General features: G+C 38.2%; 1 protein-coding gene across 8 annotated transcripts in view; it reads right to left on the bottom strand.

Moving 5' to 3' along the window:
- LIMCH1 (LIM and calponin homology domains 1) overlaps positions 1-24,073 on the bottom strand; it is a 240,122-nt gene that overhangs the window by 195,685 nt on the left and 20,364 nt on the right. Inside the window, exon 1 of one of the 8 annotated variants that reach the window (XM_089525169.1) lies at positions 12,083-12,103. The exons of the other annotated variants lie outside the window; for them this stretch is intronic. The gene's annotated coding sequence lies outside the window, so the exon portion shown is untranslated. Of the gene's footprint in view, positions 1-12,082; positions 12,104-24,073 lie in introns of those variants that run through there. 8 annotated transcript variants of the gene reach the window in all.

Below are 24,073 nucleotides of genomic sequence, written 5' to 3'. Positions count from 1 at the left end.
TATCCACTGGGGGAAGGGGTCAAATGGGCCCAAATATGGCCCAAGGGTTGCCAGTTACATGCCACAACACTAGAGAGCTGTTGCCTTACAATGAGCATCATAGACTCAGCAAAAAGGGGCAAGAGAATTGTTCTAAGATGCTGTGTGAAATAATAAAACATCATGTAGAGGACAAGATAATGACAAATGTTCAATATGTAAACTAACACCAACAAGAGAATTAACTTTAGATCAGGAACTCTTTGCACCAAATGTGAAACCAATGAGACTTACCACAAGTATCTAAACATTTCACATAACATGCAGGCCCACAAACCCATGACCACAAAGCATCCCAGAGCACAAAAGAAACAGAACAAGCAACTCCTGTTTTACAATGCTAATACAATCTCTTCACTTAAGACAATCTAAGTATCAACTCAGTGGTATTCCATTAAAGTAACAGCAGCTACCCTGCCCATAAATACAGCACTCTTAGTCCATTTTATTTTTATCCTGCCTCTTCCAACAGCATCAATAATAGTCAGAACTGATTAAAATACTGGATCAAGTCATAATATAGTTGTTGGTTTTTTAACTTTTGGTTTGTGCAATTTTTAAAAATTGATTTTTCAAAATATTTTATACCATATTTATGGGGAAAGTTTCCCCAAAGCCTTTTTTTATTGCTGTTGTTGTTAGAATGGCAGCATTTTGTTAGAAAGTGGCACATACAGTATACACTTTAGCCAGGACTAAAAGAATGTCATGTTTTATAGACATAACAGAAGGTTTCCTGTCTCTTAGGACAATCAGATAGTGAGAGATGATTCAGAACTGCTGAAGTTCAGTTAAGGGAGGAAGACAAGTTCTGTTAAGGCCTAGACAAAATTTAAGTACCGTAGGTACAAGTTGACAATACTAGGACTCTACACTGGGTCAGTCCACTGGTAATTAAGAACAAAATATTTAATGTTGAACAAGCTAAGCTGCATTAACTTTACATTGAGTGCCTTGCCAAATCACAATGAGGAAAATAAGAAGAAATAAGCAATTCAATTTTATGTATGTACCAAAGAAGTTAAGCTCACTTTTATAGCATCCAGCACCCAGCAAACAACAGGTTTGGGAGAAAGAGTATTTGAAAACATGGGGAACCATGAGAAGATGAGGAGTCTATATTAAAATGGTACAATATTGAGTTTCATTATAAGCCACTTAAAGTCCAGATCCTTGGAAGCATAATCCTTCATTCTTACTGTTTTTCGGTTCCATGGGCAACAGAAAATGGGCAGTCAACAAAAGCTGTTCTAGTGTAGACTAGTTATATCATATCAGGGCATCAAAATTGGACTTGGCAGCAGAAAGGCCACCTCAATATCCCTTTTGAAGATCATGATTATTTTGAAGGACTTAAATGTCTTGAGATCAAAAGTCCATTATTTGAAAGCAGCTCTTCAACCTCAGCCAGTTCAAACAAAATCACGCTCTTGGAACCATAATCCACTCAAGCAGACACATTCCACGAGGAGGAGAAATGTCAATACATTCTGCCATTTCTCCTACTTGTTTTCACATTTCAAACCGGTCCCTTGTTCGTCAGAAGAAACAATTCCTTTTTCTTGCCAAAAAATTATACAAGTTGCTATTATTCTCAACCAGTTAACCAAATTATCAAGACAAACTTCAGAACTGTGGTATGCAGGCTACTCATAGCAAAAAGGTCAACGGTCATATCAGGCTTTGAACTGAAATGAGCAAATCGTTCATCACTAAACTACATTTTTAACTTTGTTTTACTGTATTTTAGTATCTACACAGAATCACAGAGTTGGAAGAGACTGTAAGGGCATTCCAGTCGAAACCCCCTGCCATGCAGGAACTCTCAATCAAAGCACTCCCGACAGATGGCCATCCAGCCTCTGTTTAAAGACCGCCAAAGAAGGAGACTGCACCACCCTCCAAGGTAGTGGGATGGGATGGGATGAGGAACCCAACTTTAATGCATCTAAATCTGAAGACATACTCAGGCACCATCCTCTTATACCACCATTTTCTTTGGTATTTATGCAAACAATTGGAAGTCCAGGCAGTTGGCTAAGTGTGAAAATGGAAAATACAAGCACTTTTCTTGCTCGATTATGCTACCAGTCTGTGTTGCCTTCACACCAAGCTCTAGCCACAATCCAGCCATGATCGGGCAAATACAACTGGGGATCAGCTCCTGTTGGGAAGCATACAATATATACCTGCTGATTTCAATAAATAAATAATACATAAACTATAACCTGTTATACCTGCCTCCAAGTTTGATGAAATATTGTTGATTCAAACCTGAATATTGATATTCTTAAAATGTGAGCCTACACATATCTACTCAGAAGTAAGCCCCAACGAGCTGGCTGAAATATACTCCTTAGGACTGCAGCTCAAGGCTGCTGCCACACTGCAGAAATAAAGCAGTTTGATGCCATGTTAACTTGCATGGTTCAATGCTATGGAATTCTGGAATTCATACTTTGCTGTGGCACCAGAGCTGTCTGAGAGGGAAAGGTAAATATCTCACAAAAATACAAATCCCAGAATTTAGCACCGAGACATGGCAGTTGAAGTGTTTTATTTTTGCAGTGTGGATACACCCTTCGTTCTCTTAGTAGAAATAATGCAGTTTCACACCTGCTTTAACTACCATGGCTCCATCCTACAGAATCCTGGGATGTGTAGTTTGGCGACATACTAGTGCTCTTTGGCAGAGACAACTAAAGATCTTGCAAAACTATAAATCCCACGATTTCATAGGATGGAGCTACAGCACTTAAAATAGTGTCAAACTGAATTATATCTGCAGTGTAGATGAACTGACATTTTATTTTTTTAGTTACATTTAAACACCACTATACATGCCATTTTATTTAGTTAAATTTACATGCCACAATCTCTCTAATGAATTCAAGGTAGGATACATGGCTCTCTTCCTCTATACTTTATCTTCAGAACAACATCCCTGTGATTTGACACTGAATAATCTTAAACAGATCTCTCACACAAAAACTTGTTCCCTGTTTCAAAATAATGACAGCAACTTGTCTTACCACATGAAATATTACATAATAGTTCATAATATCCTCTGAACACATAATGTGCAAAGAATATTCCAGTATTAGCATTTAGTTCAAGCAATTCTAGGAAAACCTAAAAATATATGACCAAAAATATATGCTAAAAATATGTGACAAACCCACCAGGATAGAGAGTTAAATAGGTGTGATCTTCACTGGCTGCGAGACTATCGCACTATTAACATCAACTGTCTTCAAGGTGACTGTGCAATGTTAAACAATAAAATTAACAGAATTATATTTCTAATTAAGTATCAATAATATTACAGTTCTTGCAAAAAGCAAAAGAAAAGCCTTGAAGATTGCTATCCTATGCATACTTATGAAGGTGTAAGCTGTATTTAACTTGATGAGAACTGTATCCAAATAAACCTGGGATCAGACTGTAAAATCTCTAATAACAAGATATGTACAAATCATTATACAGGTTTCTTCTCATTTTGACCATGGACTCCATCAGTGTTCAGACGGTTCTTTTATTTTTGTGCACTTGTATTCAAACAGAGGCTTGTATGAGGACATTTTGTAATAAAAGACCCAATTACATGATGATGTTGCAGTTTTCAAATACAGTCCAACACCTGAATCTGTGGGGGATATGTTCCCAGACTTACAGGAACCATGTTGTTACTGATTCTGTGGGTACAGGGGTTGGACTGTACTGTAGATTCTTGTAACATTTAGTAGGTGTTACCTGGATACATTAAACATATCACGGTGCCTTAAGCTCCTATTGTAAAAACGTAACGCAGACAAAAAAAAAACTATAGTAAAAAGGTCAAAACATTACGTTGAAACAGAGTTCTTGGGGAAAAAAGTTAATACAAAGGATGAAATGGAAGGGGGGGAGTAATCTGTTTCTAGTTATATATACTAGGCTTTGATGTGGTGGTGGTGTTTCTTCAAGTCAATTCTGACTTATGGTGACCATAAGGCTATCATGGGGTTTTCTTGGCAAGTTTCTTCAAAGGGGGTTTGCCATTGCCTTCCTCTGAGGCTGAGAGACTGTGAGTTGCCCAAGGTCACCCAGTGGGTTTCCATAGCCAAGCTAGGATTCGACCCTGGTCTCCCAGTGTCCTAGTTCCATTCTCAAACCACTAAACCACACTGGCTCCACATTTGGCTACCCAGAAGAAGATCTGAAACAATGCATTAGAAAGCCAGCCGGTGTTCAAATCAAGGGTTAAAACATACTATCCCAACCTGATTCCCTATAGTTGCCCTGGACTACAACTCCCACCATCCCCCACCAATAGCGCACAGCCAGAGAGAGTGTGTATGTGTGTAAATTCATGCTTCAGTACCTAAAAGCATCAGATTCCATCTGATCCTGGAAGCTAAGCAGGGTCAGCCCTGGTTAGTACTTGGACGGGAAACCATCATTGAATACCAGGTGCTGTAAGCTAGATTTCACAGGAAGGAACTAGTAAAGCTGCCTCTGAGTATTCTTTGTCTATGAAACTTCTAAGAAATTCATGGGGTCACCATGAGACGACAGGCTTACACTTACACAGAGAGAGAGAGAATAAATGGACTGAAATGTGTGAGCCTCTTTCCTTATAAAGAATTAAATCCTTAATACCCTACCTCTGTCCCAGCTGAAGCACAGAACTGGGCTTGAACCTGATAGCTTAGGATCTCAGTTTTAGCCTCAGCTTGGTCGCTTCTGTAGGCTGGGCTCTGAGGCCTGGACACATACAAGCTGACATATACAATGGAAAGGGATCTGCACACCTTAAGCCCTTTGACCATCAGGCTGTTTGAATGCTCTGGCCTGGCCCAGCTGAAACATGAAGAGCAGGAGGCCTCCTTTTGTTTGGCTGTCAGAACAGTTTGTCCTGGTTGCAGCGTTTCTGGTGAGACTACTCTCCTCAGAGAGCTGAGGACTAAAATTGGACCTGTCTGTCAACAGCCCCACTGTGGCCCTGATAAAGGCTGCCCCTGAAATTAGGAAGAGAAAAAAAAATCAGAATTAAGCCAGAATTCATTGCATCATGGGTGTCAAACCAGGTAAAATGGGTACTAGAAAGTAACAGTTATTTGTGTTTTGTTGATTGCTGGACTTTCCTATCTTACATGAATAAAAACAGGAATGGCCACTAGGTATAAAATACTTGATTGAGCAAAGTATGGAAATTAATGTCAGATTGTGGAATCTGCTTTTAAACTGTGTTTTGCTTGAAGGTGTCATTTATAAAATAGTTGACTGAGCAAAGTATGAAAATTGATGTCAAATTGTGGAATCTGCTTTTAAATTGTGCTTTGCTTGAAGATATCATTTAGCTGCTTTGAGTAGTTCTGAAAGTGTATTGTCTGTACTTTTATTAAAAGAAAAAGAAAGAGTGCCTTCAGACCTCGCCCTCTGCTTACCTAATCTCCTGCTTTCGGACTTCCACTTAGGCAAACATCAGTGTTGAAACCAGTTATCACCATAGACTCCGTCTAAACCCAAGCAAGGGTACATGTGATACCTCATGTTTCAGCTTTGCTTCTGACCTCTTCCCACATTACTTTGATGCCAGATATACTGGGAAACAGCTTGCAATCTTTCACATTCTCTTTCTCCCTATAAGATGTTAAGGTGGGGCAAGGAGAAAATGCTTGAAGGCGTGGTAATCAATATCTTATGTATCTATCACATGGGTAGCTCCATTCTCTTCATAATCTTCCGCCGTTAGCACAAAGCTACCTTGTGCGAGTGCTTCTTAAAACCTCTCCAATTTCAGTTCACTTGCACAAAGGCCCTTCACTGCTAACATTTTCCCAAGGCTGCAGCCAAATGTTAATTCCACCTCCTTACTTCCTCTTTTAGGAACCCGTTCTCTACCCCTACTCTCCATGATAGTAGGACTATTGTTTCCAGGCATCATCTAAAGAGGTAAGAAAAGTCACCAATATGATTTATTTTGCAAACTCAGGAGTCAAGGGGGTAAGATACTACAGCACGCTTTCACTCAAAAGCTGAAGTTAATGCCAGTGTGAAATCTGGCTAGCTTACTCCTATTCATACTTTTTTGGGTAAAGACAGATGTAGGACTTTAAGAGTAAACTAAGGCATGGAAACCTTGCACTAAATTGACTTTAAAGTTACTAGGAAAGTCTGATGCTCACGGCTGTTAAAAGTGTAGCTGTACCCCAATTTACAATTGCGTATAACCTCTTCTAGGTTACATCTCTTCTCAAATTAACAATAATCCAAACTGGGACAACATAGTCTGTTATCCTATAAAAGAAAATACATATAATAATGGCTCAAAATCAATGACAAAAGAAAATCAATGACAACACAAGGCGTAATATCCTATCCTTGTGTCGCTATTGATTTTGAGTCATTGTTATGTGCATTTTCTCTGATAGAATAACAGAATATACTGTTTACTTTTCTTGTTTTGTTTTTTTCGCTGTATTGAGACAAATGAAAAACAAAACTCCATAGAATGTTATTTTTAAAGTCATCTTTTCATATGCAAACAATCCAATATTTGAAGGCTTTCATGACTGGCATCCATAGTTTTTTGTGGGTTCGCCAGATGATGGCGAAACATCAGGCATAAACTCTTCTAGAAAATGGTCACATACCCAAAAAACCCACAAAAAACAATCCAATATTTGTGACTCATAAACATTAATGGATTCCTCGTACCTTATGTTTCAGTTATACATCTTTCCATGTAAACCAGGAATGTGCAAAGTGCAGCCCATAGGCAGCCCTTGGTACCCAAAGAAGACATCCCCAGCTGTCCAGCCCCACTTTTTTTAATGGGGGGAGGGATTTTCAGGACATTTCCACACCTAAACAGGCCACGTCTGCCTAAAAATGCAAGGTTGTTCTCCCTCTAACCTTGCTAAGCCTCCAAACTTCCCCAAAACACAAAAAGAGCCTACAGTGCCTACAAAATTGCCTACAATGTTGGCTGGAAGTGATATTGCATCACTTTAGGTGCTGAAACTCACTGGTATCGCCCACTGGATGGACATAGGGAGGCAAAAGGGATATCTGACCACAATGAGGTTGCCTACCCTGATATAAATATTCCAAATGTAATACCTCTGTTGAAAAACAGAGTTTTCATAGCAAGAAAACAAGTAAGGATCTACTGTACATCCTGGCTAGGTAGAGAGTATGCCGACCGTGCACTGGTTGAACAAAGAAATTCAGCCCTTTTGCTATTCCGTAATACAGAGATGGAGAAAGTGTGGCCACAACTAGCCCCTACCCCCTGTTGTTTGCAGTGGGTTGTTCGAATGTTTGGACATTCACACAACCCCCTGCAAAGCCCCTGTACTCTCCCCTTTTTTAGAAAAAAAAATGAATTTTAATTATGGAGTTGCTATGTGTGAAGTGGTGTACTCTGTGTGTGTGTGTGTGTGTGTATACAGTACACTATATCAATTTTTATTGGAATTGTGTTTTAAATATGTTTTTAGTGCTGTAGCTATTTTTAATCATTTTTAATAATATTGATGTTTATTTACTTTTGAATTCTTGTAAATTAATGTTTTAAATTAAATAGCCCTTTTGAAAATTAATATAAGCCATCTTGGATCCCATTTAAGGACAAAGGTGGGATATACGTGCAATAAATAAATAAATAAATAAATGGATATTGCTTTTTTTTAAAGACCTCATAAAAATGACATAAAATACCAGATGAGGCTGTGGTTTGCCTGTTAACCAAACATCTGCAGAAAAATGGGAGGGGATGCAAAAAAAAAAACCTCAACACCCCCCCCAACAGTCAAAATCTTGGAAGTAGAAACATCCAGGCCACATTTCCAGTCAATTGTAGTTGAAAATGCAGTGGTGTGGCCTGCTGTGGGAGTAATGGTTGTCCCCCCACATCACTTTGCTCTTCTTACCCATCCCTGTTGTAATATAAACCCTTCTTGGACTTTTTTCCTCTACCACTAACCATTTATTTGTTGTCTTAAATTGTTGAACAGCTCAGCTTTAATACAGTTTTCATGTTACATCTCTATGTCTTACATAAAATCTGATATGCACTGCAGAAATAATGCAGTTTGAAATCACTTTAACTGGCATGACTCAAAGCTATGGGAATTCTGGGATTTGTAGTTCTCTGAGATATTTAGCTTTCTCCATCAGAGAGCTCTGGTGCCACAGCCAGCTACAAATCCCAGAATTCCATAGTATTGAGTCATGACATTAAAGCTGTGTCAAACTGCATTATTTCTGCAATGCAGATCAGACCAACATGAAATTTGAAATATGGCACATTTTAGAGGATTTGCATATGCTGCATGAACCAATATGAATTTTATTATAAACAGAAAGTATCAATTTATTATTTTTTGGCTGTTATCCTGTCGCATATTTAACTAACAGAATGAAAATGTCTCTTGACACTCAGGAGGCTAAAGAATTGGGACGACAGATATAATGTATGAGATTTGGGAGCACACTGAAGCCAATGGTTGTGCTTTATTCCAAAAATCAACAACATTAAATTGTAGTTTCTTTAAAATACTTTTGTGTCACATAAGCCTGTTTTCCAGCCTTATATGTTGGATATGTAAGCATGCGACACCAGCATTTTCTATCCATGCCATTTTAATAAACCTAGCACTTCAGTGACCCACAGAAACAAACATAGAGCAGATCCAAAGCATGACAGGAAACAGATTGGAAATGTCTTCAAGACAAGGAACAGATCTCAAACATCTTCTCTCCAAATTCCTCATAAACAGATCCATTTTGATCTATTAAGCTACACATTCCAATTTCCAGCCAAAGAATCCAGACAATTTAATTGATTGCATCTTGGTATCTTCCCACTCAGAAAGGTTAAAACTCAACAACTACAAAAAGTACACTTAAATCTCCTTATCTTACATTTCCCAATTAAAATAGATGTTAAAATTATTGTTTATCCATGGCAATAAGCAAAAGAATGAATTTCTATGACAGGGCTCTCTACAACAACCAATGTATTAATAAAGTCATTAAAATTCAAGTGGAACAGTTTTAAAGGGAGAACCAATGATCTGAAAATGAGGTTGTCTCTATGAAGGTGCCCCATGCATAGCAGTGGTTTACTTTTTCAAATAACTGAATTCAGGCTAGTCTGATACCTCTGCTCATGTGTTCTAATCAACTCCCTTTTAAATACCTGAATAGAGTCCAGATGAAGAGAGAAATTGTGTAAAAGATTTCTGAACTGGTAAAAAAAAAGTACCCAATTAATGTTAAAACCAATGTGAAGTTGAAGGTTTGCATGGCTGGCATCCATAGTTTTTTGTGAGTTTTTCGGGCTATGTGGCCATGTTCTAGAAGAGTTTATTCCTGACGTTTCTCCAGCATTCTCTGAAGATGCCAGCCACAAAAAACAGTGTCAAAACCATTCCACCCATCTTGCTTTTCAGCAGGAGTGGGATATTTACTCTCAAAGCATCAGCAGTGTGTGAAAAGTTTTTGATATGACTCTGATCTTCCAAAAGTGTTAAAGATCACTTTGGTACAAAACACACTGCATAGATTTCCATAGTTAAAGAAGCTGATTTATCTAAAACAGAAATGCAAATTGGTTTTGCTCATCAAATAAATACATCATTCAATTATTTCTGACAATTTTACAAGTGTTAACAAATCTTACTGCTGTTTCTTCGGAATTCGAAATTCAAATACCATATATCTTAGTTAGCAGATGTGTTCCTGGATGTAACTTACAGGTACTTCTTTAACAGAAACTTTGGTGCCAGAGACAGAGATAACATGGAAAGAACAGGGACAGATCCTTTCACCACAAAAGAGAAGAGAAGTTCAATTTGTTTCAGCATACACTTTCCATTCAAAATTAACAACATGCATGTGTGAAATGAAACAACCAGGTCACATAAGACTTGTATGTTAAAGTTATTTTGAATCTTCTTGAGATCACTTGAAAGCTTTTTCCCAAAATGCATCCAGGGATGACTTTTGCTTTCACCAGGCTCCATCTTTATTATTGCTACATCTGTTTTGATGCCCAAACATACAGGCCTATGGGTTTTTTTAACATGCTGAGGGTGACTTAGAGAGGTAGTCCTGTCTCGATTTTCCTTCTCTTTTGCTGTTCACACATGCTCACTAAAATATTCTGTAAGCTTTTTGCCTTGCTTGTTCTAGGCAGGTACGTATACATAGTGACAGTAGGATTGGCTAGACAAGAATCCCATTCTACAACCTGACACCAAAAGTCTGTTTGTCCAGTGCACCTTCATCATCCTCTCAGTACTGATTCTGCTTTTTAAAAAACCGAACTACATAGAGGACCAGGAGGAAAGTGGGTGGGTGGGTAGGCTCCTTCAAAAAAAGGAGCTTCTTTGTCAGAGGCTTTGTTAACACAGGTGTGCCTATAGTATATTTCTTTCCTTCATCTTTCATGCATAAAATGAAGAGTGATTGTCCTCCAGCCCATGGAACAGAAATAATGTAATCAAGGAGTATTAAACCTTTCAGCCGTTCAGATTTTGAGACTTTTTAGTAAAATAATAATAATCTTTCCAAGCTCTGGTAAACAGCCATACCATTATAGCACCTCTAACACATGTAGACAAAGCAGTCTGCACTGGCCCTGACTGTCTTGCTTCTAGCTAGGTTCATCTTCTAGTTGTTCAGTATGGTGTAGACTCACATAATGTCATTACAACATATTTGTATTTGACCGACCTCAAGCTGGGTGTCTCAAATTACAAATGCACCATGTGTTACACTATTTTAGAGCAATTAATTTGACCCTAGAGACATGAGAACATGGTTAGGTTTTCAGCATTCTCCTATCTACTCGTGCAGTACAGCTGGGGAGAAAACAGCAAGGGCTTACAAGAATCAGATACACTGAAGGAACAGATCCAATGCACATTGAAAACAAAACTTGCAAACATTAAAAACATTAAAGTGTCTCTCACTTTCTTTCTGCCAAAGGGTGACATTCTGCAGTCAATTCACAGCAGATTCCTACACGTATCCAGGTATTGTAAGTATTCTAACATACTGGGTGGGAGTGTAAGCCAGAGTGTAAACTAGATACAAATGTGCTGATATACTGTTGGTCCTCAGTATGAAAAATTCCCGAGAGCAGGAAGCACTTGGATATTTACCACAACTTAGCTTTTTTAAAAAAGAGGTAAAAGTTGCTTTGTCGATGGACTAAAAGGTAATAATGTGCACTGTCTAGGTCAATGGAAAAGCTAGAAAGAGTTTCCAATCTAATCTGCCACTTAGCCTGAGCTACAAGCTGAAGCGTCAAGCCTAAAAATGGTGCTAAAAACCCAAAAATGTATTCTACAAATATTTCCCAGTATATTTCAATTACTGGTCTTCCTCAGGGCCATTATCAACAAAAGGAATATTGGATTATTTAAACAAATAGTAAGCATGTTACCTTAAAATGTAACATGATGACTGTCATAATTTTTTTTCTTCTGTATGATTTTTAACATCTTTGCTTGATGACCAAGTCAGTGGAGCTCTGAAAGCTTGCAACATGTATTTTGTGCATTTTGGTTGGCCCTATAAAGGCTATCACTGTTTTGTGGATTTCAGATGCTACTGTACTTTGCTACATGGCCAATATAGCTACCCGCAGATAAAAGTAATAGTAGTATATATTCAATATATATTCCTTTATTATTCATTCAAAATACAGTAGCTATTAACTACTAAACTTTAGAAAATTGAGGAGCAGAAGGGGTCAAATAAGGCGACTTTATAAAATCCTGCTACCTGGTTCCTGAAATGTGCAAATTAATTTACATCTTGCATGAACATAATTCAAGAAATGTTTTTTGCATTTTTAAAAATGTAGCACCACATTTTTATATATTTTCATTTATGATTTAATATTTCATATTTTTCAAATACATACATACACAGATATAGATATTATTGCTATTTTTTAGTGTCCCCATGGAAGTCTCAAACCATAACGGGCACTATTCATAGAACAGTTCAAACATTCATAATAATGCAATAAATGTATTACCGATTCAAAGATGCAAAGATTATCTTGCTTTCTTGAGTATGGGGGAGGCACACCTCTCTCCTGCTTCTTCTACTTTTGTTCTGCTTCGTTTCACTTCCCGTCTCTCCTACTTAAAAAAATAACTGGGGGCCACAGACAGCTCTTAGACCACAATTTCCCCATGCCTACACTAGATGGACCAATACTATGAGTCAGTAAATACATCTACACAGTAGAAATACTGTATACACTCATGCAATCAATCAATCAATCAATCAATCTGTTTATTCAGTCATTGACCAATATAAAATAATAAAAACCAATAAAATAATAATTGTACAGCACAATTACTAACTATTATTAAAATTCAAACCGAAGAGCGTACAGCTGAGTCAAACTCTATTATCGTCGACCAATTGCAAACATAACTTACATATGACATAACAGAAATACTGCATACACTCATGCATAAGTCTAGAATTGTTAAACAAAAAATTGTCCAAAAAAACCTGGGTCAACTTATCCATGGATCAATGTAAGTACCGTCCACCCTCAATATCCGCGGACTTGCCATCTGTGGATTTAACCATCCACGGATGGCATGCCAGCAGCAGAGGAAGGGGAAGAGGAGGGAGGGAAAAAAGAGGAAGAGACGGCAGTGGCAGAGGACCCATGCTGCCAGCCACCCATGCGCCACTGCTGAGAGCAGGGAGGGAGAGAGGATGAGGGCTGTTGGAAGAGGAAGAGAGAGGAAGAGGAGGAGGATGAAGAGGCAGAGGTCCCTTGCCACTCGCCACCTGCTCACCGCATGTGAGGAGGAAGGAAGGAAGGCAAGGTGAGGCCAGTGAAGTGCCGTTGTCCTCAATGATGGCAGGATGCAGCCATAAGGTGCAGCCATGGCACTTAAAGTGGAATCATAGTGTTAAGACTGTGAGGTGTGAAAAAGCCTTAAAGTTCTTAGGACCTCATAAGGGGAAACATGCAGAATGGAAACCGATATCGTTGCTAACAACACTGTAGCATACCTTAGATATAATCACCAACCCATCCAATTAGAATAATAAACCCCAGTCCTCTAACCACATACCACAACACAGCTGCAATAAATAAACAGATTACTACTCTTTCACTGGCAAAAGAAACGAAGATAAGGAAGCATTTCCAAAGAGCAGGATCAGCAGTTTCTGCAGACTGTTTGGGTCCAGGTTTCTGTTTGTATTCCTTTGACACTTGTGAGCTAGCAACACAACTACAGACAGATTTAAAGACAAAGAACAGGAAAAGAGTTCTGGAAGCTGATAACAGGTATGGTGGCAGTCACTCTTGACTTCTGAGCAAAGACGGAAAGGAGCTGTCAGCACCTTACTTGCCCAAAGAGGTATTATAAATACGCTGTCACGTTCATCAAAATCTCATTGCATACTGAGTGCTAAAGAAAGAGACTAAGAAGTGATGGGAACATTTTTCTATTGTGCAAGACGATTTTTCAGACTTCAGTACTCACACACAGGTTTTTTTTAAAAAAGCAGCAGGTCTTAGGTCTGCTTACAGGGCTGGAGTGGCTTAAAAATATGGGGGGGAAATTAAATATCAGACAAGTTGGTCACATTACTGCTGCACTGTTTTACAGCAACCAACTCTTTTTAACAGTACCATAACCAATTTCTTTAGTTTTATTCATTTCTTTTCCTGTCATGCACTCCAGTGGTCTATTTTCAGTCTCTATTTTATGGTTCAAGCCTCTACATTATCCTTATTTTTGCTTTTGACATTTCTGGGGTCACTTCTTTAAAAAATTGTTTTAATGTGCAGTGTGGTAGATATTTGATCAGTCTAATCCCAAATGCATAGTGTCCAACAACATTTTAGAATCTACAAGTTAGAATTCCATGAGAATGCCCCTTAACTAGTTCAAAGTCATATAAATGTATGTGCATGAACAATCAAATAATTTAACACATGGACAATGGAAGACTTTAGTGCACAATTTCACACTTTCATATGTTGTAACTGGTGAGATTTATTCTGAAGTGAAATGTAAAAATATACTGCTGGACAATTCTTTAAAAGTATAAAACATTTTTCTTTAAAATAATGTGATCATACTCAAATGTATGCTCTTCATTCTTCTTGGTTGTCTAAACATAAAATACCAGCACATCATTTCCTTAATTTAGATTTGACTTTGACATTTACAAACTGATCAGGCTGCACACACGCACACACACACACACACACACAGAGAGAGAGAGAGAGAGAGCAACAACAGCAACAGCAATTCATAACAAACAGATCAAGAGATGAAGTCCTCCTACTGTAATTGCTAAAGGAAGGGAAGATCACTTTAAAGCAAAATATTTTGGAATTATCTCCCTGCAAAGGAAGAAAACTCAGACCTCTGAATATTTGGGGCTTCTTCTCCCAGAATTCCTGACTGTTGGCCAAGCTCACTGGAGCTTCTGGGTGCTGAAGTCCAAAACACCGAGGACCAATGTTTGGGAATAATGGTATAGGCCAACGTCACCTGATAAAAATACAGACACACTGGTTGAAACTTCCTGAATCTTAACCTCACCTCCATATCAAGAATTTCCTGCCTTTATGAAATGTATGAAGACTAAGTATAAAAATCATTCTAAAGAAACCTCTCCTTCCCACTAAAAGCTATGTATCTTTCCTGTGTGCTGGCAACTAGCTGTCCCTTTCACTGGCTGAAGAGCTGTGCTCCATCTCAACTGAAAAGACCAGTCCCTCCCTCTCTGGGAGCATAAATATGACCCCACTGGATGTTGGAGCACATTCCACGTATTCCAGGATTAGACGTGTTCCACCAAAAGTTAGTCTTACCCAAGGGATAGGGTGACTAGGTAGAAAACCACAATTCTTACACACACGCACACCGTTCTTTGTTGCCACTCAGCATTGTCTGCCTCGGTAAAAGTTACATGCAGAGACTTCAAAGTTTAAGAAGACAATGTGATTGAAAGGTAGAACTAGAGCACCAGTGACTAATATCAGAAAAAATAAGAATGTGTGTGTGTAATGGTATTTTAATGTGATGGTTAATTTTTAAAAACTTTTTTATTAACTCTTTTTAGCTAATGTTGATTTTAGTCTTTGTAAGCTGTCTTGGATTCCATGTCGGGAGAAAAGCATCAAAAGAAAGAAAAGCCAAAAACATTAAAAACCCTCTCTGCCATTCTTTTCTGCCAGGGAGATAATACTGAAGCCAGGCATTAACCATAGCTATATGGTGGCTAGACACACCATATACATGGCATTAAATCTTATTGAATAAGTTTGACTAATAACTATTTTACAAATAAGCAAACCTAAATCCCCTGGGACGTTAAACATGTGGAATATTTTAGGCTGATAATTTTTGGGGTCTCTGTGCATATGAGGGTTTTTTTAATGGAAACTTTTCTGCTCCATTTACTAATATACCTGCTTCAGTAGTCATCTCCACACAGGCGACTACAGAATGAATAGGCGTAGTGAATAATGAGCGAATTACTTTCTGCAACATGGGGCATTTGGGGAGGAACATAGAAATACAGTATTTTAACAACATACAGAAGTATCCCTGCTGCCAGTGATTCCCATGTCAGTTGGGCACTGAATCCATTCCTGGTTTGGCTACCTTTAAAGAAACTGGGGAGGGAGGTTGTCGATTCCCTTTCAGCCATGAACCCTCCATGGGTGATCTTACCATCTTACATGTTCTGAGCCTCAGGGGAAGGCAATGGCAAACCTTCTCTGAATAAATCTTGCCAAGAAAACCTCATGATTTACCTTAGGGTCTCCATGAGTCGGAAATGACTACATATGCCATATCTGTCCACCCCAGTTTTCCCAGGGAATCATGCATGGCATGTTATCAAGAATGAACTGAATAGCCCAAACGAAGGAGAGCTGAATGAAAAGATTACTAAAATTGTGATACTTTATACATGCTTACCTGAGAGTAACTCCCAGTACATTCAGTGGGATTTACTTCTCAGTAGACAAAGGATGATGTATTAAATTCCTTCTGGCTTTCTTTAAATACAAAGTTAATCTTACTTATAAAAATACAATGAATTCAACAAAGAGCAAATTGGGGGGTGGGGGATTAAAATGACAATAATTACAAACAGTGGATCTAGAAGTATGATGGGTTCAGCAGAAAAGGTAGCTTGGTTTAGTTTGTAGTAGGCTGTGGTGTCACCCTGACAGTAATCTGGTAGCTTTTCTTTCTTTGCAGGTTAAGTATTGAAGCGGTGCATCTATGACACTGTGTTCCTGTTGAGGAATGTTATACATGCCCAGTTTAAAATCCAAAAAGCTCTTCTGAAAAATGTCATTATTCTTACCAGCACGTCTGTTTTGTTTGACATTTGTAATGCTTCAGCAAAAGAGGAACTTTTCAAATCCTCTTTAGGTGGTCTACTTCTAGATGAAGATAACCATCATGGTTTACTTTTTAAAGAGTTACAGCTTTAATAGCTGTGATAAATGGCACTTTAATTGTGCAGAGTTCTATTAGCAAAGCCATGAGACTGTAGAAAGCTATTAAAGCCAGTGAATAATTGTTACTTGGGACAATGTTAACTAAATAAAAAGTCAAAGCCAACTGATTATTTGATGTACTAGGCATGTAATTACCTATGTTTTTAAAAAGGCTTTTGCACATAGTGCAAAGCGTTTTTAAAGGGTTTTCCTCCAGTCCTTCTAGTCTGCCACTCACAGCAAAATTTCTTTTACAGATGCAAGATCAGTACATAGTGCATAATGCACATTTCTGAAATGGGGGGGGGGGGGGAATACACTGTGTATCCTTTACTCAGTGTATTCCTACCCTGAGTAAAGGATACACAGTGTATTAACACACACACCCTCTGTTCTTTACCCAATTTTCTGTTCTTCTTTCACATCCAACATTTAGCATTCTGTGGCTCTTACTCATGGAGGGGGAAAAGCATCAGAAAAATTTTGAACCAGAAAAAGTAGTAGAATAAACAGCAAGAATTCCATAAAAATTAAAACCTAAAAGCTATAAAACAAGGGAACTCAATTATAATATACAGTATTACTTACTTTCAATTCTTACTTTAAATATAAAGCTAATCTGATAAAACAATCTTCTTGTTTATCTAAAATCTAATAGCAGGACAACAAAATGCTTCATTTCCCTGATGAAGAAAGTCAGAAAAAGATAATTGGGAATAAAGTGTTTTAAATGTTTTTGCTATAGATATAATGGCAGATGCACATATCCAAAAAGTACACCTGTTTTTGCTTAGCATTTCCCTGTGAGAAAATACATTCTCGTTCATTCTCCAGATTTTTGGAAGGTTCAAGCAAATCTCCTGAGAGGGAACAATCACGTCTAGCAAATGAACTTCTGTAAACTGGTAAGCGATTGCTGGCTTGATTACATTGGTTAAAAATGGATACTACTTGGCAAGTCTGTATGACTAATTCCACCAGCTTGGCTGTCTTTATTTTTAAACCCTCCGAACCCACCCACCCCCCGTCTCCTCCCACATCTATTCCTCTCCTCCTTACGGATTTGCAACCTACCCAGCTGCTGTGATTTGCCAATCTTGAACACATGATGGATGCCAAGGATCACTAGGGAACAGCCGCTCACTCCAGTTTTAGAAGCATCCTGCATGTCTGGGCAGTTAAAATATGTTAGCCTCTCAGTATTTCTTAAACTTGGCACTTCCAACAAGGAGCACTAAAAGGGGCTGCAGATACTGAACCCAAATTTCTTTGTCCAGCTGAAGAAAAATATATAAAGCTCAAGACATGTGCCATACTTCATTCTCCAGATTTTTAGGCAGTATAAACAGATCTCCTGACAGGGAGCAATTGTAACCAACAAAGAAACGTGAGAAAAAGCAAATTCAGTACTAGGCAATTTTATTTTATTTTAGGCTTTAAAAATGTCCACTGCTTAAGGAAAATCCCAACAAAACAAAGAAAGTAACTGGCACCAACTTAAGCAACAGGAGTCTTTACAAGATCTTCACATTTAGTTTTTTTCATGTGTAAATTAATAATCAAAGATGCAGACATTCCATGTTTGTTTTCCAAAGACATCTGCACAGAAAAAGATGAGCACATTCACATAGGCAAAAGTCCTGGGGGAGGAAGATCCAAATGCAGCACCAAGGCATTTATTATGTACGCAGTGTTTCTGAATCACTTGATTTCACCAGGCTGCCACCAGTCAAACAAGCAATCAGCTCTGGTAGGACTAAAACATGGGATTTCCCCCCTTCTACCACTATCACTCCAAAATGGTCAGTGGTGGTCACCTATGTGACCCGTATCAACAGACCTGGAGCTACACAAAATGATCTCGAGAACAGAGCCACAGGGGTATTGTTGAATCACCAGCTTTTACGAGTTTGGTAATTCAAATGATAACTGACCAGTCCTTCTGTTGCCAAAATTGCTCCGTATAAAAAATTCTGTTCTAAACGTATGGGACATATCTGTATCAGGTATATTTTACAAAACCAGGATATGTTGCTGCTGTGGTTCTCTGCCCCAGTACTGGGTTTCTTTTCATGCAAAGTCACCCTGAAAGCCATAACAACAAAGATAATCAATGTAAGGAGAAGCAAGAAAACAATAAAAATGTGATGTGCAGATGAATGGTCCACTGTATGTTGGTAGTCTCTATACCCACAAACTTAAAAAAAAAATTACAATGTTATTTTATTACAGGTAAGATGGACAGGAGCAAGGATAACCATTTACAACCCATGACACATCCAGTCCAGTTTTCAGATTTAAACTACCTTGGTGCTCCTGGTGGATCTCTTTAAACAGTAGATGAATAGGAAATTCTCCTTTAATTGCAGCATGTTTTGATGCCACTGACCATGGTATCCTTTTGGGCTACTATGCCACAATGACAATGGCCTTGTTCCCACTATAGTTTAAATCGGATCATGATTTGAAATGATCCAGTTTAAGCCACTATGATTCCCACTAAATTCAAATTGCTGAAGCGATTCGGAAAGGGGGGGGGCATGGTTTTTGCCTATTTAACCTGCGTCAAAAACACACTGCTAAAATGAAATGTTTTTTGGGCTGAATCGATTTATTTAGAAATAAGTCGATTCAGCCCAAGTGTGAACCAGGCAGATTCGAATCCATCCCCCGGCACAAGTGGGAACCAGGGAGGTGGATTCGATTCCGCTCTCTGTGAGGGGGGGGCAGCTGCAATGGCCCCAGCCTACTGGCCTCTAAAAGTGTCCCTTGGCCCTCCATACCTGCTGGCCAATCTGTCTCCTTGGCCTCCTTCCTGTGCAACCTCCTTCCCAGCATCCCTGGCTTCTGTGCGACTCTCCTTCCTTGCAACCTCTTCTGCTGCAACGTAACCCAGCGCATACATAGTGGGAACCACACCAGGACCGGTACCAAATGAAGAATTTGGATCTGGAACCGGACCATAAGGCAAGTGGGAATTAGGCCAATGAGACACAAGGTGGTGCTACTCCTTCCTGGTGGGCAGTTTCCAGGTGGTGGTGCTCAGAAACTGTTGCCATTCTCCCATGACCTTAAGCACAGAAGACGCTGCAAGATTCCACCTTATTTCCCATGATAGCATGTCCATTAAGTTACTCAGAGACATCCAGAAAACATGATTAGCATAGAACCAGTAGGAGCATGACACCCTACTTCCACTCCCTTCTCTAATTCTGGAGAAGTGATGAAAGCTTGAAAACAATGCCTGACAGTTTTGGATTGAATGCAGGGGAAAAAATTAATCTTAATCCCAGGCAAAATGAAATAATGCGGTTTGGAGATTCTAAAATGAAGTTGCATATTCCTGAAAATGTAGGTTTACAGCCTGGAAGCAATTTCTTGGTTTACCTTTTCCAGGCATACTCTTGAACACAAATCTACCCTGTTTTTGAGAAATTAGATCCACCTCCAGTCATTCCTAACCTGGCTATTTCCCTGTTAGATTACAGCACTGTGATTTGTATACGACTACTCTTGAAAACAGCTTGCAAAGCCTCAATTGGTTCAGAATTTGACTGCCAGGAATTTAAATCAAAAGTGGATCATATTGCACTAATACATTAACTCATTTGAGTCTGAATTCTAGTTTTCATTCTTAAATCTCCTTATCTCTTAGGACCAGGGCATTTTAAGAACTGCCTCCCCCACCACCACCACCACCATGTAAACCTGCTGAATACTTTGCTCAGCTTCAAAGTCCTTTTCCAAATCTTCACACCATCTGATGTATGGTGTGTGATTAACAGATATCAAGCTTTGAAAGTCTGAGTGGAAATACAATTTACCCAACATCTTCTTTTGGCCAGCCTTTGATGACACAAGCAAAGGATGTCGTGCCTGTTAAGGCACATGCATGGCTGATACAGGAGTGGAAACCAGCACTACCCTCTTAAAGAAACCATTCAGATAAGTAGACTGTGTGAACAGCATTAGTTCCAACAGTCCTGGGACAGATATACTTGAACATATTTGAAATGGCAAAGTGAGAAAACAGAGTGGTTTGGGTTGTTTTTTTTTTTTTAATTAAACACTTTTAATGCTTTATTGAAAACACCTTACAACTGAACATCAAGGATGATATTTTATAAGCTAACAAAATAAGTAGTTGATACATAGATGTTACAAATGCATTTTTAAAGATTCTGCCAAAGCCTAGTAGGTCAGGAGTATCTTTAGAGATCGTTCGCAAAGGGATTTTGTAGCACATTTGAGACTAACAGAAAGACAGACGTTGCTAGCTTTCATACACTTGAGCCTAATTCCTCGGATCTGACTCCTTTGGATACTGATTTTCTATACTAACATGGCTATATCTTTGAATTTTAGAGACTTCCAGCATTTCATTGGGATTGTCCTGAACTGTCTTTGGTGTTCAAATAATCAATAAAGTGAAATAATTTCTCAACAAAATTGTTCTCCCTGGTTCCTCTTCCGATATACTATATGTCCATGGTCAATTTCTCATACAGTGCCAAGTCCAAAGCTCATTGGGACTATATGTAAATTTTAAGTTACCTGTGTATTCCTGTTTCAGGAGATTTGCTTATGCATCACAAAGAGTTGTAAAATTAAGTATTTGTTATGTAACAAAGCATTGATATCCAGAAAAAGAGAAAATAAAAGGACTTCACCCCTTTGTACAATTTCTTCTTTTCCTTGAATAAGTTTAAAAACAGTGTCCCAAAACACTTTTGAGCACTTCAGCTACATGTGAAACAGCATGTTTCACATCCAGCACTCCCTCCAGCAAATTCATTCAACATCCTTCCATAATACGGAGAGCTTTGAGGGGTAGTAATCCCACCTATATATAATTTTATAAGCATTTCCCCTCATGTGAAGTTGAAAGCTTTCATGGCCAGCATCAATCGTTTTTTGTGGGCTTTTCGGGCTATGTGGCCATGTTCTAGAAGAGTTTATTCCTGACATTTCGCCAGCATCTATGGTTGGCATCTTCAAAGAATGCTGAAGAATGTTAAAAGTAATAATACAGTTTATTTATATCCCGCCTCTCCCTACAGATCGAGGCAGGTTGGCAGAGATGGAACAGAATTATATCTTTGCCCAGGTTTCATCTGAAATAGTCAAATTTAGATCTGTTTCCCAAGGATCTTGGCTGGGATCAGGTGCCTTTTATTTTCGTTAAATGATAAATTATAGATTTTGGAAATCAGACCCCTTGTTGCCAGTTGGAGAATATTGATAGTTGTTCTGGAGGCCCTTGCTGTTTGGCCCAAGTATTAGCTATTTACTTCAATCTCATCTATCCAGCCCAGTGATACTGGTATTGGGAAACTTCCTTTTTAATAACTCTATTAAACAAATCTCTGATGGATAAATATGGTATTGTGTGTAAAACTGACTGTTTTATGAGTTCTCTCTCTACCCACATAGAAATTTATCTCTTCCTGCCCAAACTGTTCAGCAGCTTGAGGGCTAAAACATTAACCATCATTGCTGTAGAGCAATCTGCACAACACTGATGAATAATGTAAGGTTTCTAGGTATCTGCGAGAAAACTGTGGGTACATTTATTTTCTAGCACTATAATATTATATAGAGTTAGGTATTAATTCCAGTGAATTAACTAATTCTCTATATGATGCCTAAGGATACATACATTTTCCCCCTACAATCTGTAAAAGCATTTGATTGTTATCCTTGAAATTACTTCCCAGAAATCCCAACCCAGCTCTTTGCATTTCTTCTTACAGATGTTTTCCCAAAGTAAGGATTAGTTCCACACTAATCAACATGTGGCCAAAAAAAAAAAATCTCACCCATTATTAGTTTGTGATTGTTTTCTTAAATTAGACCTTTTATTCTACTTCCAGCTCACATGGTTCACATTTAATTTCTGATTAGGGTTTTTTTGTTCATTTTATCCTTTTAAAAAAGCCAAGCACCACACAACTAATGATGTTTGTTTTGCTGAAACAAGACAACTCACTCCACCAATATTGGACCAGTAACAATGTCATTGACAGCCTTTGGTTAATGGGGAGGATTAGTATAATGTTTCTAAAATGAGGTCTTTCCCCACTTTATTACAAAATTGTATATAATTCCAAAGATAATATTCCTACAACAAGGAAAAGCATTCTGGATTAAGGATTGAGGGCAAGGGCTAAGGAACGAGAGATAGAAAGGGCCTTGAGAGATGCAGGCACAATGTACAAACATGGATCTTTGTAAACTGGTGTACACAGGTAACTATTTTAACTCAATCCTAACTGAGGCCAGAGACTAACTGACCAAGGAAGAAGGTAATAGACACTTTCTATGAAGCCCACAAAGAGGAAATGAGTGCAACTGTCGCTGCCCTTCCCCTGCTCTCTTCACAGTCTGACTGCTTGCTTAAGTAATCACCAAGTTTTAACATTTTATTTTAAAATAGCACACAACCTGAATTTGAAAGTCAGTGAAAATCCCCCAGTCTGGGTATCAAGACGGCTTACAACAGTTAAAAGAGACATAGGTAAAAAAAATATACCAAAACCAAAAGTTTTCAATTATGATTAATCTAGCTATGAAATTAAAGCTAATTTTAGAATTTAGACCTAATCCTGATGTTAGTCCTGATTAGATTAGACTTGTTCAATCAGTGGGATTTATCTACATGTCAACTCACCATTCAACAACTGACTGAATAGGTCTACTCTGTGTGGGTATAATCACCAGGATGCGAGCCATCGCTATTAAGAACACAAATAAACAAAACACATATAGAATTTTAAAAAATATATTTCAGTTTCAAGGAGGACGATTAGCCTTTCTATTCATACCTTCTTTAGCTTCTGGTGATAAGTACGGAAATGTTATTTTTAAAATAGTCTCAAATGGACCACATGACCAAGATGATTTGCTGTCACAGGTAGAAGGCAGAGACACCTTTCTCTTTGGACTCTAATACACTGACATATCTCCCCCTCCTTCTAAATTAAACATTATATTTAGCATTTTTATTATTTCAAAAAATAGCAAACAGTTAACATATATGAGCACTTTGGAGACCTTTATGCAAACTTCAACACAAATATATTCTATACAAACTGTTTTGATTAAGAACTTTCTGATGCCTAATAACTTTTCTTTTGGGGAAAGAGTTCGACATATATTGTTTTAAATTAAATTACAATGATTTGATAACAAAAAAGAAAATGACAAGAATACATGATAAAAAAAAAACGTTTTATAAGGGAATCTACCTAAGTATTTCCTGGCAGTTGGTTAAGTCAAACATTAACCCTATCTAAATTAAACCCACTAGAATGAATGGGACTTGTTAATCACATCTGACTTAAAAGTGTCATATTACAGATGTCCACCAAGCATGAGATTTAGCCCAATACTTGTAAGTTTCAAATTCATAATTATTTACATAATTTACAAAGTTAATTGAGAGTAGAGCAAAATATTTAGCCAAATGGTTTTTTATTCAGAGGAACTGCTGAAATATGTATTTACATACTGGACACAACC

This window comes from Sceloporus occidentalis, unplaced genomic scaffold (assembly GCF_023333645.1).
Source record: "Sceloporus occidentalis isolate IW3139 unplaced genomic scaffold, rSceOcc1.0.p SCAF_5, whole genome shotgun sequence".
NCBI lineage: Eukaryota > Metazoa > Chordata > Lepidosauria > Squamata > Phrynosomatidae > Sceloporus > Sceloporus occidentalis.
Note: the sequence above shows the minus strand (reverse complement) of the source record. Positions and strands in the feature narration are given on the sequence as shown.